This window comes from Saccostrea echinata, unplaced genomic scaffold (assembly GCF_033153115.1).
Source record: "Saccostrea echinata isolate AGI-Se365-2 ecotype Australia unplaced genomic scaffold, CSIRO_AGI_Sech_v1 ptg000047l, whole genome shotgun sequence".
NCBI classification, from domain to species: Eukaryota; Metazoa; Mollusca; class Bivalvia; order Ostreida; family Ostreidae; genus Saccostrea; species Saccostrea echinata.
This window is the reverse complement of record NW_026889796.1, coordinates 14,561,970-14,576,675: the sequence shown is the minus strand read 5'-3', so window position 1 is coordinate 14,576,675 and position 14,706 is coordinate 14,561,970.

The window sequence follows — 14,706 nt, the reverse complement described above, 5'->3', positions numbered from 1 at the left end:
GCATATAAAAGCGCGTTTCTGGTTGCAGTCAGCTGACTTCCACTTGGAGCTAGGGGTGAGTTGGACACAGTTTTTTCTTCTGTTGTTACCTATCCCCTTCTTCAGAGAAGTACGCACGCTTCTGTTGGTGCCGATGAATCGAAGGACATTTTCTTGAATGATGTCATTGGCTGCTATCCATATATTGCCTCCTTATTAAAAAAATATTTTATAAACTGGTTTTTAAAAAATGCCGTTTTGACTCAAAACAAAAATAGATTAAAAAAACAACAACCAAACAAACTGATTTAAGAATTAAAAACTATTCAATTGTAAAAAGGGGTTAAAAATTGAGTTTTTAAAATAATTATTTCTGAATGAATTTCATTTATAACAGGTCCCTACTTACAGCCATAAACCAATATGATAATCCAGTTCATTAAACTGTAAATCTGTAGACATACTTAGTCTTCGTTTTTTGGCTAAAGCAACAACATCTTTATTCTTCCTTCCATTTCGAATTTCAACAAGACGTGCTCCCTCCACGAAGCAAAATATCTATGAAAATTTATTTTTAAAAAATGTGCAATTTTTATTTATTTGTTTTACATGTATTACGAAAAATCGATTGTTTTAGTCCTTCATGGATGAGAGGTACATAGAATTATTTAATCTGCCTTGGAAAGAATTTTTGGCTTTTTCTTATCTCAAACGTTGCATAGACTGATTTTTTTTAGACAAAAGTAATATATTTGCATGGTGCTCCAGAAATAAATGATTTATAAACAGTTTAATTTGAGGCCTATTATTAAACTCAAGTTTATTTTCTGTTGGCAGTTTTATGAAGGATTTTTGTATACATGAAATAATACTGCCACTACTATATTTCAATTATCTTTTTGCATTACTTTTACTGGTGGACTTTTTATTCTCAGAATGGTGTTGACATATAACTTTTTGAAATTTTTTTGAGACCAAGCACAAATGAGGTAAATATACCGCGGCCTCTGGCCAAGTGAACTTTTGATGAAACACTGCATAACACCCAGTCCTTGTCTTCACATAACCACGTCCTCGAGGACATCGCTCTAAGATAAAGATATAATCCGTAAGTCATCATTCTTATAAATCAAATCCGGGTTAATTTGAGACTAGTGATAATATTTTTCATAACTTGCGCATGAGTTTAAATTATAAAATTTGTTTGTGAACATATTATATAATCCAGTAAAATAAATCTTTAAAATACATATCCATTTTCCTCTTTTCGAATTAGTTTAATCTGCAGAATTCGAATTTTAAAATCATATGACTTAAAGTTACCTCTTCTTCTTCCTTTCCTTCCTCTATACTTTTTCTTTCCTTTTTTCACTTTTCTTGTTCTGAAGCGACTGTAAAGCCGTAAATTTGAGCTCCTTTTGCATATCTGTCGTTTCCGTCTGCCTGACAATTTTCCGAACTTTCTAGACAACCTCCGCAATCTATTTCCCCGAGGTCGTTTAAAGCAGAAACATTTCTTGGTTTTATTCTGCAAATATACGCCAACAAATGTAGCACATTCTCAAGTTTAATACAAGTTGGAGAAGTGGTGTTAATGTTGAAGATTGACGGAGGGCTCCCATTCGATTACTAGTACACAGTTTTAAAAATTAAAAGATATGTTTCAAACATATTTGATCATTATACAACCTGTTTAAACAACGTATATCAAAACAACAACAACAACAACAACCCCCCCCCCCCCCCCCCAATATATATGTGAATGTATATGTGAATATTTCTGAGTATGAAATATTTATTCGACATAGGTTTCCAACATAATCGGTATCGTAGAAGTTCATATGAACATATGTTGGACATTGGTTAAATTTATGTTGCTCATTTCATGTTGTAAACATATGTTCAAAATCTTTACCCATATATTACTCTTTCGAAATCATTCGAACATTTTTTCTTTGCTGAAATAATATAGCCCTCCTCGATATCTCTTATCTGATGCTATCAGGGAAAAAATCGGAGAGAGGGCTACATAATTGCAGCTTATCTTTTCTGCTCTCTCCAGTTTTAACAATGTAATAATGACCTAAACAGATTCGCTCCTTCAACTTAAGATAGCACATATACTAGTGTACAAACCAGAGACGATATTTTTTTTCTCCTTTCAACAATTTTTTGGCTATTTTTTTTTACAGTCTAGGACCTATCTTCAAGATAAGATTAGTTTAAAGCTACTAGTATATGACATTACCTGTATCGCATAATATCTGAATTTTTTCACTTTCTTCAAGCATTTGCGGTAGCACTGTTTTCGGTTGCTTGCTCTGCCAACTTTGAAGCTCCTCTTGAAAGCACCAAAAACTGTTTTTGCTTTAAAACAATCTGAAAAAAGGTGTTAGCTGTTTATTAATGGAGAAAGCCTTCTTCTTCCACGTGTTTGAAAACATAGGTTTATTTTATGCCACTATCATTCTCGAATCAGTGTATTAAAGATAAATCTGTTTTTTAAAGATTATCCGACTGCATTCACAGTCGATATGAAAGCAGCTTTAGCAATTTATTTAATCTATTTATTCTAACGACAATCATAGAGTTACATTGGTAAAGTATTTACTTGCTTATAGCAAAATCCAAAGCGATTGTTTTTTTATTTCATAAGGAAATCGCTATTACAAGATTTTCTTTATATCGAATTCAGTGAATTTACCGTGTAAAACATTTTGGGTTTTCCGAACAGCAATCAATAGAAATTCTTTTATGCGCCATAAGGAATACAAAATAATTTCAAACAATTAAGTTCAGCAATGTTGTAAAATGATCAGAATCGTTTTTTTTAGTTGTAAAATTGTCGGTTCCCAAAACATAGCAAACTTCCGAGTTATATGCATAATACAAAATTTTACGACTTAGACAAAAAATTTCCCATTATCCAACTAATGTCTAAGCTGTGGTAGACTAAAAATTAAAATATTATTTTTCCTTTATCTTTAAATTATATTAAGGAAAAAAGTAAATATTTTTATCAAACCAGAGATTACAGAGCTGTCAAGTTTTTATCCTAAGCGTAAGATTTTTTTTTTGAAAAGGGCAAGTGAATTCTACGAATAATGCTTGCATGTTGATTGTGAAAATGAAAATATATCTTATTGTGAAATGTATGGAGATAACGAACAGTATTCAAGCTCAAAAGTTCATTAAACAAATACAAATTTTGGAGCAGAGCAAACAAGGACCTCTAAAACGTCAGAGGTTTGATCAGGTGCCATGGAAGAGTGAGTATCCCCTGCCGACCGGTCACACCCGCCGTGTGCTCCTTGTCATGATCGGGAAATAACGGAAAAAACCGTCAATAATTCAGTGTTGCTTTTACTTTCTGATCATCTTAGCTTCTCTGCCTATTGAAGCCTTCATAAATCTTGGCTTCTTTCTTCTGTACTTACGTGCTCTGCTGGCCTTTTTAGATCCCTTTCGTCGGCGAACTCTATACAGTCTTACAGCTGATCCCTTCCTACAGGCTTGGATTCGTCCTCGTCTTTTCAACTTTCTATACCTTCCTATCAATTTTCTTAAACTCTTCTTTACTCTTTTTATACAGAAACATCTCTTGGATTTGATCTGAAAGTGTACCATGTAAAATATTACAAACTATTTTCTTGAAATCTTTATCATGAAATATATGGAGATAATGTACAGTATTCAAGCTCAAAAGTCCATTAAACAATACAAAATAGGAGCAGAGCAAACACGGACCTCCAAAACATCAGAGGTGGGATCAGGTGCCATGGAGGAGGGAGCATCCCCTGCCGACCGGTCACGCCCGCCGTGTGCTCCTTGTCATGATCGGGAAATAACGGAAAAATCCGTCGACAATTCAGTAAGTAAATAATGGTCTAACAATTAGTATGAAAAACGTCAGTCAGCATTTGACTCAATGATAAATTATATTTGCTGACAAAGTCATTGTATCGATCATCAATATTTTTGAAATACTATATATAGTTCACGAACACTGATGACAGAAAGCAACTATGACATATTTTATTTCGATTTTAATTTTAAGAATGGACGTTAATTACCTCCAAATTTTGTACAAAAACTTTTCTTAGTGTACATTTTGTACTCTCTTACTCCAAATAAAATATATCAAGTAGGCATATTCACATGATAAACGTAATCTTATGCTTTTAATGTTAATTTACATACATGTATTTGTACTCAATATGGTGACTTTGTTTTAATGCGCTCAGAATACACGAGTTAAATTCTTTTTTTTTTCTTTAAGGAAAAATCGAAGTGGAGAAGGAAAGTGATGATCAAGCCCCCTCCTCTACAAACAAGGAATCTGCCTTCAGCATTCATTGCATCATTACAAAATCCTGTACCCTTCCAAAAGCTATATTAATCTTGTCCAAATTCATTTTCATTAGAATCAATTTAAGAAGGATATACATGTATTTGAGGGAAAATGATACACTCCCTCCTTATTAGACTAATTTAAAAGAATGGATTTATCTGATAAATACCTCTTTGCTTGTAAAATGGACTCTTTTTTCCACACATTATATTGATAACCTTCTGAGAATCAAAGATTGAATGTGCATTTTGCTGTGATTTATTGTGAAAATTTGATATCATTACCTGAATCGCGTAATTTGTAAAGCTTCCTAATCTCTTTAAACATTTCTTGTAACAATGACGCCTATTCTTTGCCTTGCCAACTGGAATTGAGTTGGTACTCAAAACTGCCTTTACGTTGAAACAACCTTAAAGAAGAAGAGCAATAAGCTTGTTTGATCGAAACATAAAGATATACAAGCACGTTTAAACAAATACATATTTTGATTTGTATTCCGTAGTTTTATGTAAATGTAGATAAGCCTAGCTATGAAGGAGTAGAGATATATTGACACCTTGATGTTTTCCTACAGTATCCAAAAGATTAGACAAACACTGGAGCATGATTTCCAGTGTTCTCATCCGTAAAAACAAAGAAGTGCTGATCTCAAGATCGAAATAAAACATATGGTTTGAATGAATTTGGTTCTAATTTTGATATTTGCAAACTTCTATTACCTAGAATAGAATCAGGACTTTGAAAATAATTTCCTGAGAAGAGAGATTTATATATATATGGATTATAATCATATATTTTACTCATTCTAGTAAGAAACGGAAAAATGAAATATGTACTAGTAATAGAAAAAAATCTATCATTATCAGTCATTTTCACTGTCATTATTTTCTGAATTTTGTTGAATGTAGTGGTCATTTCATGATCTGAACTTATTGATTTAATTTTACTCTGATGTAAGCATATTAATTATAAAAGTGTTAGCAATGAGACTGTTTTACTCTTCAAATGTACTTTCCTTTCTTAGGGACTTTTCCTACCTCTAAAATTTTTATTTGACATCCATTTCTTTACTCTGGGCTTGCTAACGCCTTTATCCTTTATAGATCGTCGAACTTTGTATAGTCTTACATTCGAACGCTTCTTGCAGATTTGGTTTCGAAGGCGCCCTTTCAACTTTGTAAAATTTCTCAGCAACTTTCTTAATCTTTTCGTCTTAGGATTTTGCAAACAAAAGCATTTCTTTGTTTTATTCTGCAAAATTACATATCAAGTATGAAAATGCTTCCTTTATGAATGCCATTTCTTTTCTGACTTACACTTCACAAAAGGGATGGAAATTAAACTAAAATTTCGCAGTCTAGATGTTCAATGACTTTGCACATCATTATTAAAAAAATATCTACAGGTTTTCAAATTTGATGGCTATTGAGCATGACGAATACGCATGTTTCTAGGAGAAAGACAGATTTTTCTACTTAATCGTATCTTCAAATAAAATCCATGTACTACGAAATAGAGATCACTATTTTATTCCTAAAAATGGGGGAAAATAATGCACTACTTTGCATATCAATATAATATTGAAGAAAATTACCTGTATTGCAAAGTAAGACAGTCGTCCTACTTTTTTCAAGCATTTTTTATAACACTGAGCCTGGTTATTGGCCCTTCCAGCTAAAATTCGTCTTTTGAAAACACCAGAAACAGCTTTTGTTGTGAAGCATCCTTTAAAGAAAGCAAAATACATGTAAGTGCTTGATGACTTGAAAAAAATACCTTTATATTCTTTATAAAAGAGAAGTTCATATTAATTTCATTCATGTATGTGTTCTACACTTTTCATTGGATAATCCTTCCATCTATTATTTTTAATATTTCATTCTGTACTAGTATATATAAATATATAAACTTATAGGATAATTCGTACACTTCATTGTTTTGTCAATGTTTATTTGCTTGCTACAGTATATGGTATGAACGACTGGACTGTACGTAAGAGAAGAACAAGGAAAAGAAGAATTTTATTTCAAGAACTCAGCATAATTCACATGCATATCTTACGTCAAAATTTTTTTCTGCGAATAACGAGATTGTGAAGAAAATCAAATTTTCCAAGGAATTATGATGCACATTGTTATTGACAAGTTCACTGACCGTAAATACTAATGCCACACTTTTTTACCTTTCAACAGACCCAATGGTACTATTATATTTCTATCTTCTAATAAATCCAGACTTTAGAATGATTTTTAAAGACCACATTTGAAATTTCGTATTTTTATATACTTTACATACCTTTTTGTTTGGAAACAACTCCTGGTGCTAAATGCAAAAGCACTATTGTGCACAACAGAAGAACACCAAACTTCATTATTGTGCTTGATGAGACTTTTAACACAGGCTTTATATAGGAGATTTTGTACCAACATGTCGAAGTCGAAACTTATTAACTTTTTCAAAGCAATTTATTGCACATCTTGTTCTTTGACAAGGGTTACTATTATGAGTGTAACAAAGATATGATTTACTTATATAATGCATTAACACGTGTTTATTTGTTAGGATCATAACTCAATTCGTTGTGCTCGGATAAATTTACTTGTACGTTCGGATGTAAAAAATAAATAATCCATATTTAGGCTGAACTCACCTGTGCAGTTTTGATATTTATAAATAAAACAAGAAAAAGTACTATTTTCAACGGATTTACTTTCTACTTAAAACAACAACACAACACGTGTATGAATTTAATAAACAAATGATAGTAAAACAAAGACGTTTGTTCGTACATTGAGAAATAACATACATAATACATGAATAAAAGCAAAGGAAACTCAAACTAAGCATGTGGTTTAAATAGTGATGTATATATTTTCATGTTATGAGTTTATTTACTTTATTTACTACAAGCTGTGGGGTGGGACAATGTAATTTAATTTTTTTTTAAATTTCTTGTATTGAAAGAACGAATTAAGTTTTTGAAACTTGTGCCTAATCCCATTGTATATATTTGCTGCAATAAAATATTTTCAAATCAAATCAGATCAGTTATGGGATTTGCTGAAAGAGAACCTTACCTAAAATGGTCTCCTATAACTGTTGATATTATTTACTAAATCTTGTAAGTAATACACCACTAATAATAGCAAACTGTTAATTTAACACATACATGAAAAAAAATAATGATCTCCACTTGATTTAAGTTGCATACAATCATCTATATTTTCATTAGTTTAATTGACCCAGCTCATAATTTTACATGCTGTTCAAAAAAGGAGCAAAAGGCATAATAAAATTTTATTGACATATTAAGACAAACAGGCTACTTAGTAGTGTTGATAACAAAGAAATGTGGTAAACAATAGATCTACAATCTTATTGTCATAATTACTCAAGATTTATACAATCACAAGAAGTTCAAGGTCAATAAAGATCAATATCTGCAATGCCCGAACAGACACTAATGATAGCCGAAAACGTCATCCAAATGGACGCAAATGAGTATATTAAAATCTGCATAGGAATGCTATCCCACTCTATACGTAGAGCTTGGGTTAGCTGATGCAGGGTCTGGGAATACAGTTGTATTTGGCGGATATTCCTAATATTCTTTTTGTCCAATGCATGTTCAATGGGGTTTAAATCTGCGATTTAGATGGTCACGGCAGAACGGGATGCTCTGGTTTTGCAAGAATACGCTTATCAGTCGAGCCGTACGTGGTTGTGTATTTTCAGATTTAAATATGGCGCCAGGATGCTGCAATATTGGAAAGGCTGGTGAAGGTAGGACGTCGTGAAAGTACAGTTGCGCCATCAAAGTCCTTTAATTTGAACCAAATCAGTCCTGCTTGTATACAATACCGTTGCCCATATCATTACACTACCAACCCCCACATCTATCAACCTCTCGGAAGCAGTTTTCTGCAGATCGTTCATTACGGGGCTTATACACTCTTCCTTTCCATTAGCCTTTGAAATTAAAAAAATGTGGACTCGTAGGTAGTCTAAACTGTTCAGCGGTGTTACTGTGGCCATACTCAGTTGGTTTGAGACCATTTTAGTCAATATTTGAAATGTTGTGGGGTCAGAACAATGACAGGAATAAGTCGTCTGGCTATAATTCCAGCATCCCGTCGTCAATTGCAAACGGTCCTGTTTTGATACTCTGTGCATTTCAGGGATAGCTAATGCTATAGACAACGACATTGGGCAACGTTGATGAAAATTACACGAACCAATGCTGACATCATGCGTTGTCTGCCATATATTTGGCGATGATTTTCTTTATCATGTTGTTGTATCTGGTGCTTTCTGCAACATTAAAACTTCTTTCAATTGTAGACTGTGGTACACCTGCTTCTTATTTCCTTTTTCCGATATGCATAATTCAGATTCAGCATTTTTAAATAGAGTCAATCTTCAAAAAATACTACAATAAAAAAATTGAGAACACCAGCTTTTGATAGAGATTTAGTACCTAAATGATGTGGATCTGAAACCAACGAAAGAAACGTGTTAAAAAGAACAAATTTTAGCATTTTACAAATCAGGTCTTTTTGTCTGAGAGTTTTGTAGAATGGGTTTCAAGTTAACAATAGTGTTAAACAATAATGAATAATACTGGAATGAAACATATACAGTTTTTAAAAAAAAATGCATACCAAAACTATTTTATATTATTCAGCATATTATTCCTATTATTCGTATTTTGTTGTTGTCTTGATTTGTTTTTTCTTGTTTTGTTTGTTTTGTTTTTGTTTGTTTATTTTGTTTGTCTGTTTGGTTGGTTGGTTGGTTGGTTGGTTTTTTAGCAGTATATTTCAAAATAAGGTGTGTTTAAATCAGCCTGTATTTGTTGTTAAAAAATGAATATTGCTGGTATCTAAGTTAACCTGATTTAATATACATTTAGGTAACACTTCCATTTTTTATTTTGAAAATTCTTTGTTCAACTTTGTTTCTTTTTAAAAATTATTCCCCATTGATGTTTGTGTACTTGTCGGTCATAAAAAAAAATGCAGTTTGATAAGACATTTTATGGTTTGATGCACAGTTATATCTACTAAATATGTATCATAGATCAATCAATTTCTTCTGAAACCTGTCAACATTTCTCGATATAAGATCAAAAATAAGATCCTCTCCTGAACGGCAATTTCCCCTGAATTGATATTTGATTCATAAAAAGCATGTTTGTGTATATGTTAACTCAATTTTGTTGCATTTGATTTCGAAAAAATATTTTTAATTACTATGATTTTTCAAAGTTTTATTTAAACATTTGTAGTTTAGTATAATATATGTTTTGTAGCATTTTATGGGGGTTTTTTTTCTGCTAAAATCAATAGTACCACTAGTATTTTCAGACAATGGAAAATAAAAAATGTTCTTGATTTTGATATAATTTTGTGATTTCAAATTTTCTAATGTTCTTTGACGTTTTTAAGTATCCACATCTGATTACACCACCTCTATATAGAATATGTTGTTCTAAAGTACTCCTGAAGTTTCTCCTTCACTGCTTTTAATAATTTGGTGAGGAGTAAAGAAAAAGGCGTGGTAGAACATTTATGGAACCCGCTATGTATGTTTGTGAGGATTTTTATGTAGTTTAGGAATCTAGTATAGGTATAATTCAAATTCAATTTGATTATACAATTCAAATTTGAAATTGACGTCCAAAATTGCCGAGTCTTTTCAGACAGCTTCAGAATTCTTAAAGTTTTTATCAATTTTATATACAAAATAAACGAAGTTGTTGTTATTATTTTAATCAAGTGTTTTACTAATGCATTGAAGCATTTCGAAGTTGCGGCCAAGGAATTTGTTTTCTTAATGATCTCCATATTGATCATCTTTTAAGAGTTGAGATCAATATTTGACTTGAGATAATTTATAATAGTTTTTTTTTTTTTTTTTTGTAAATTGAATGCAATATTTTTTTTAGAAATAAGATTGACTTCTTAGTTTTTAACATCAACTAAAGAGGAAGCGTAGAGTTGTTGTCAATGAAGAACTCCAGCACACTTTTAAGATCAACTTTGAGTACTTGAGTGTAACAAAGTAATTTTGTTGATGACCAATCACAAGACACAAAAATTTCCGAGTTTCATTTTTATTGAAGAAGCAGATATTAACGGATACAGTTTGACCATTTAGGTTTATTTTCCTTGCATACTGAAATTACGGATTCTCTGCAAATCCCGATTGCAATCCGATAGCAGATAACTGGATTAAGAGATGTCATTTTATCTTTTATAGAGCAAATGATGCTATCAAAAATAGTCTCAATTATATGAAATAAACCTGTTTTACTTTAATGAAAAAACGATTTCCCATGTATCTTCCATGGATCTTAATTCTTGAAAATGTGTTTTATTCAATAAATGTGTTAAAAGGAAGAGATAAAAAAAAACAAAAAAAAACCAGTGATATGATCCAGTTAAAGGCTCCTCTTACACATATAATTTCTGTAAGCAAATCCAGACTGAAATGCGTTATATGAATGGGAATATTTGACAAATCCCATATGCTTAGGGGGGCAGAGACAATGATATTTACAATTTTTGTACCCCTTTACCCTTAAATGGTTTGTACCAAAATTGGTTGAGGTTGGTTCAATCGGTCCAGAGAAGAAACTGAATGTGGTTCAAAAGCTTATGACTAGCGAACGACGTGTACCTGCTCAACTAACGACGCACGAACATCAACGGAAAAAAGACAGCAATAGATCAGACTCTAAAAATGAATACTGTATGAAAGTTATTCTAAATTTATGCACATTTATGTAATATATCTTTTTTTTTTAAATTTTGAAAATAGTTTTGTTCACTTAGTTTATATTTAACCTCTTCCCCTACTACATCTATAATTTCCTGCACTTCCTTGTCATAAAACACTTGCCGTTTGATAAGATATTTTTAACACTATATGCATAATCTGTGTCTACACCTAAAATGCACTAATCTGATAAACATCTTCGCTGCATCAAGATATGTAAATGCTTTCATTTTATACTCATTTTTTGTCGAGTTTGATTAAAAAAAAGATATGTTTTCCTGTCTCTCTGGGTTTTTTTAATTTTTATTAAAAACCTTTGCAGTTTGATATTGTAATTTTTTTGTAAGTTTAATGTTTCCTCTGTTGAAATACATTACACTGTTTAAAAACGATTCCAATGTGAAATTGATGTTCAAAAAAGCTTTATATTTTCATGCATTCGGTATTTTTTAAGTATCTAGTAATTAGCATAAGATACAAATCAAAGGAAGCGTCACATATGTAAGCAAGTTCTACTAGTGCACTAGGAAACAATAATGAATTCCACATAAATATATTTATTAAATATATTTTGATTTTCACACAAAATATCCCCTTTTTCTTCCATAAGATGGTTTCCATTATTAAAATTTAGATGTTCAGTTCTTTTTTCGACTTAAGAATAACAACATTTACTTTTGAATTTTTTAATGCAATTAAAAAAATACTAAAAGTGCATTTGAAAAGTACATTCGGTTTTACAAATGAATGTTGGCGTGAACAATTTTTGTTCTGAAATCAGCGATGGTCAGTTAAACTAGATTCTCTGTGTTTTAAATTAAATTTTCTTCCAATAATTCTGAATGACAAACAAATATCTTCAAAAGAAAACCTAGACAAAAACCTAGACACAGAATTGTGTATCTGAGTGTGGCCTACTTGTGTACCAAGTTATAACTTGAAATCAGACCAAAACTGCAGGAGAAGTTCTTGAAGTACTATGACAAGTTCTTGAATATTAGCTTTTAAAGTGAAACACCAGATTTTAAATACCGTAGGCTTAGTTATGATTACAAACATTACTTCAGGTTCTCTATTTCATATTAGTAAAGAACATTAATATGATACATGTCCAAATGTACTTTAAAATCATGAATAACATTAGATATATAAATAAAAATGGGAGAGCAAACTTGTAAAATAATATGCCATAAACAATTGTCAAAAACTGGGACATAGCTGTGGGATGCAATCTACACTTAGACACTCCACAATCGCTTATTAAAGGGTGTAATGAAATTCAATCCAATATTTTGGATAAGATGCCAAAATGGAGTGAAGATGTCTTGATAATTACCAACATACCTTTTGCACAGTTTTAAATGGTTGGAAACCGTCTTATCAGCTGGCATTTATATATTTTGTCTTAGAGTATACTTTTAGCTCTACTTTTCAGAGACCAGGCCCCAAGACCATAAACGGAGAATAGACTTAAGTAAAAATTTATATTTTGAATATCTTGGTTTGAATTCAACATACATGTTTAACAACTTGCAAGTTTGTTTAAACATTAAAATACACACATATGATGAAAATTTTTCTTTATTCTATAATTCCTTTTAAAATCTATGCTAATTTGATTTTTTTCCGTAAGTCTATTCTCAGTTTATGATCTTGGGGCCAGAAAAGCTTATTCGATAGTAAGGTGTCCGTCTTCGTCCGTCTGTCTGCCCGTCTGTAAAAAAAATTCAAAATGCTTCTCCTACAGTTTTGGTCTGATTTCAATATAATTTGGCACACAAGTAGACTACACTAAGACACATAATTCTGTACATGTTTTATTTCGATGAACAGTGTTGCCATGGTTAAAAATACAAATATCTGTGAAATACTTTAAACACTACTTCTCCTTCAGTATTGGTTTGATTTCAATATAACTTGGCACACAAGTAGGCTACACTTAGATACATAATTCTGTTTGTAGGTGTTTTTTTTATTTCGTCGAACGGTGTTGCCATAGTTACTAAAAATAGACATTTCTGTGAAATACTTCTAAAAGGTTATTACTTAAGCAGTTTAAGTCAGATTCCAATATAATTTGGCACACAAATGGATAGCACTAAGCTACACATTTCTTTAACAGTTTTTTGATTTCGATGAACTGTATTGCCTTGGTTACTAAAATAGAAATTTCTGTGAAATACTTCAAAAGACTACTCCTCCGACAGTTTTGGTCTGATTTTAATATAATCTGTCACACAAGTAGATTGTATTAAACTGCATTATTGTGTTGTCATGGTTATTAAAAATATAAAATTCTGTGAAATACTTTCATAACTCTACTCCTCCTACAGCTTTGGTCATTTCAGTAAAATTTGGCACACAGGTAGACACACAGAGATACATTATTCTGTTTATCGGTTTTTGATTTCGGTGAAGTGTTGCCATGGTTACTAAAAATATAAATTTCTGTAAAAAATACAACTCCTTCTACATTTTTAGTCTCATTTTAATATAAATTGGCATTCAAGTAGACTACGCTGAGATACATAATTGTCTTTGTTTTGTTTGTTTTTTTAAATGGTGAAAGATGTTGCCATGGTTACTAAAACAGAAGTTTCATTAAAATTCTTTCAAAAGGCTACTCCTACGACTGTTTTAGTCTGTTTGCAATATCTTGCCACTAAAGAGACTAAATCAAGAATCATTATTTTATTTATTGCTGTTGCAAAGTTTCAAGTCCAAGTCCTACTTTTATCTTCAATTAAGTACAACCCAGTAGAGCTACAGCCTAGGCAGAGACTTCTGCTTTTTATTTGAGGTGATAATTGTGCTTCTTTGTAATGCAGAAGATAGTGTTAAATCAGTGTTTCCTAGCCCTGTGACCAAGCAACAGATTAGACTGTCAAAATTTCAATCATCTGAAAAAATTATTACTTGTAACCTGAAATCCTTCATTTGCAGACGTTTAATGAGGCAAGGCTGAATGACAGTTCTATTTTGGACTGTTATTCTTCGAAATAATTCATTATACTATAAAGATTTTGACTTAAGTTTAAACTATATAATACGCCCGAGATTTAATGAAAGTCTATCAGGGTACAGATGTCTCGTTTACATCAATCGTGTCAATGTTTTTACCGCTGTTCTCACAAGGATCCCACAAGACAAATGTGAATAGATTGAGAACTAAAGAAGGAAAACTTTCCCCTTATTAACACAGAAAATCATCTTGAGACTGATTTTCAGTTCGATAAAAAAATTTGACAATGATATTTAAGCTGATTTTTTTTCTTCAAATATTTAAATCTTTTTTTATTATTATGAATGATATAATATAACCGTTCTTTTCTTTTATTCTATTTCTGATATTTTAATTCATACGTATATTAATTTTCATTTATTAGTTATTCTTAGAGATTTCTTATCTGAAGATGAATGCCAGCACCAAAATGTGCTCGTCGTGTACATGTACTTTAAGTTACATGTACCTTTAAATGGAAATAGTGTATCCACAATTATAAATACAAGAAAATAAAAAATAAATAAATAAAAACTAAATAAGAGAAGAAAAGTTTAGCCCAAGTATTGTCTTCTGGAGCCAAAGACAGCTCTTA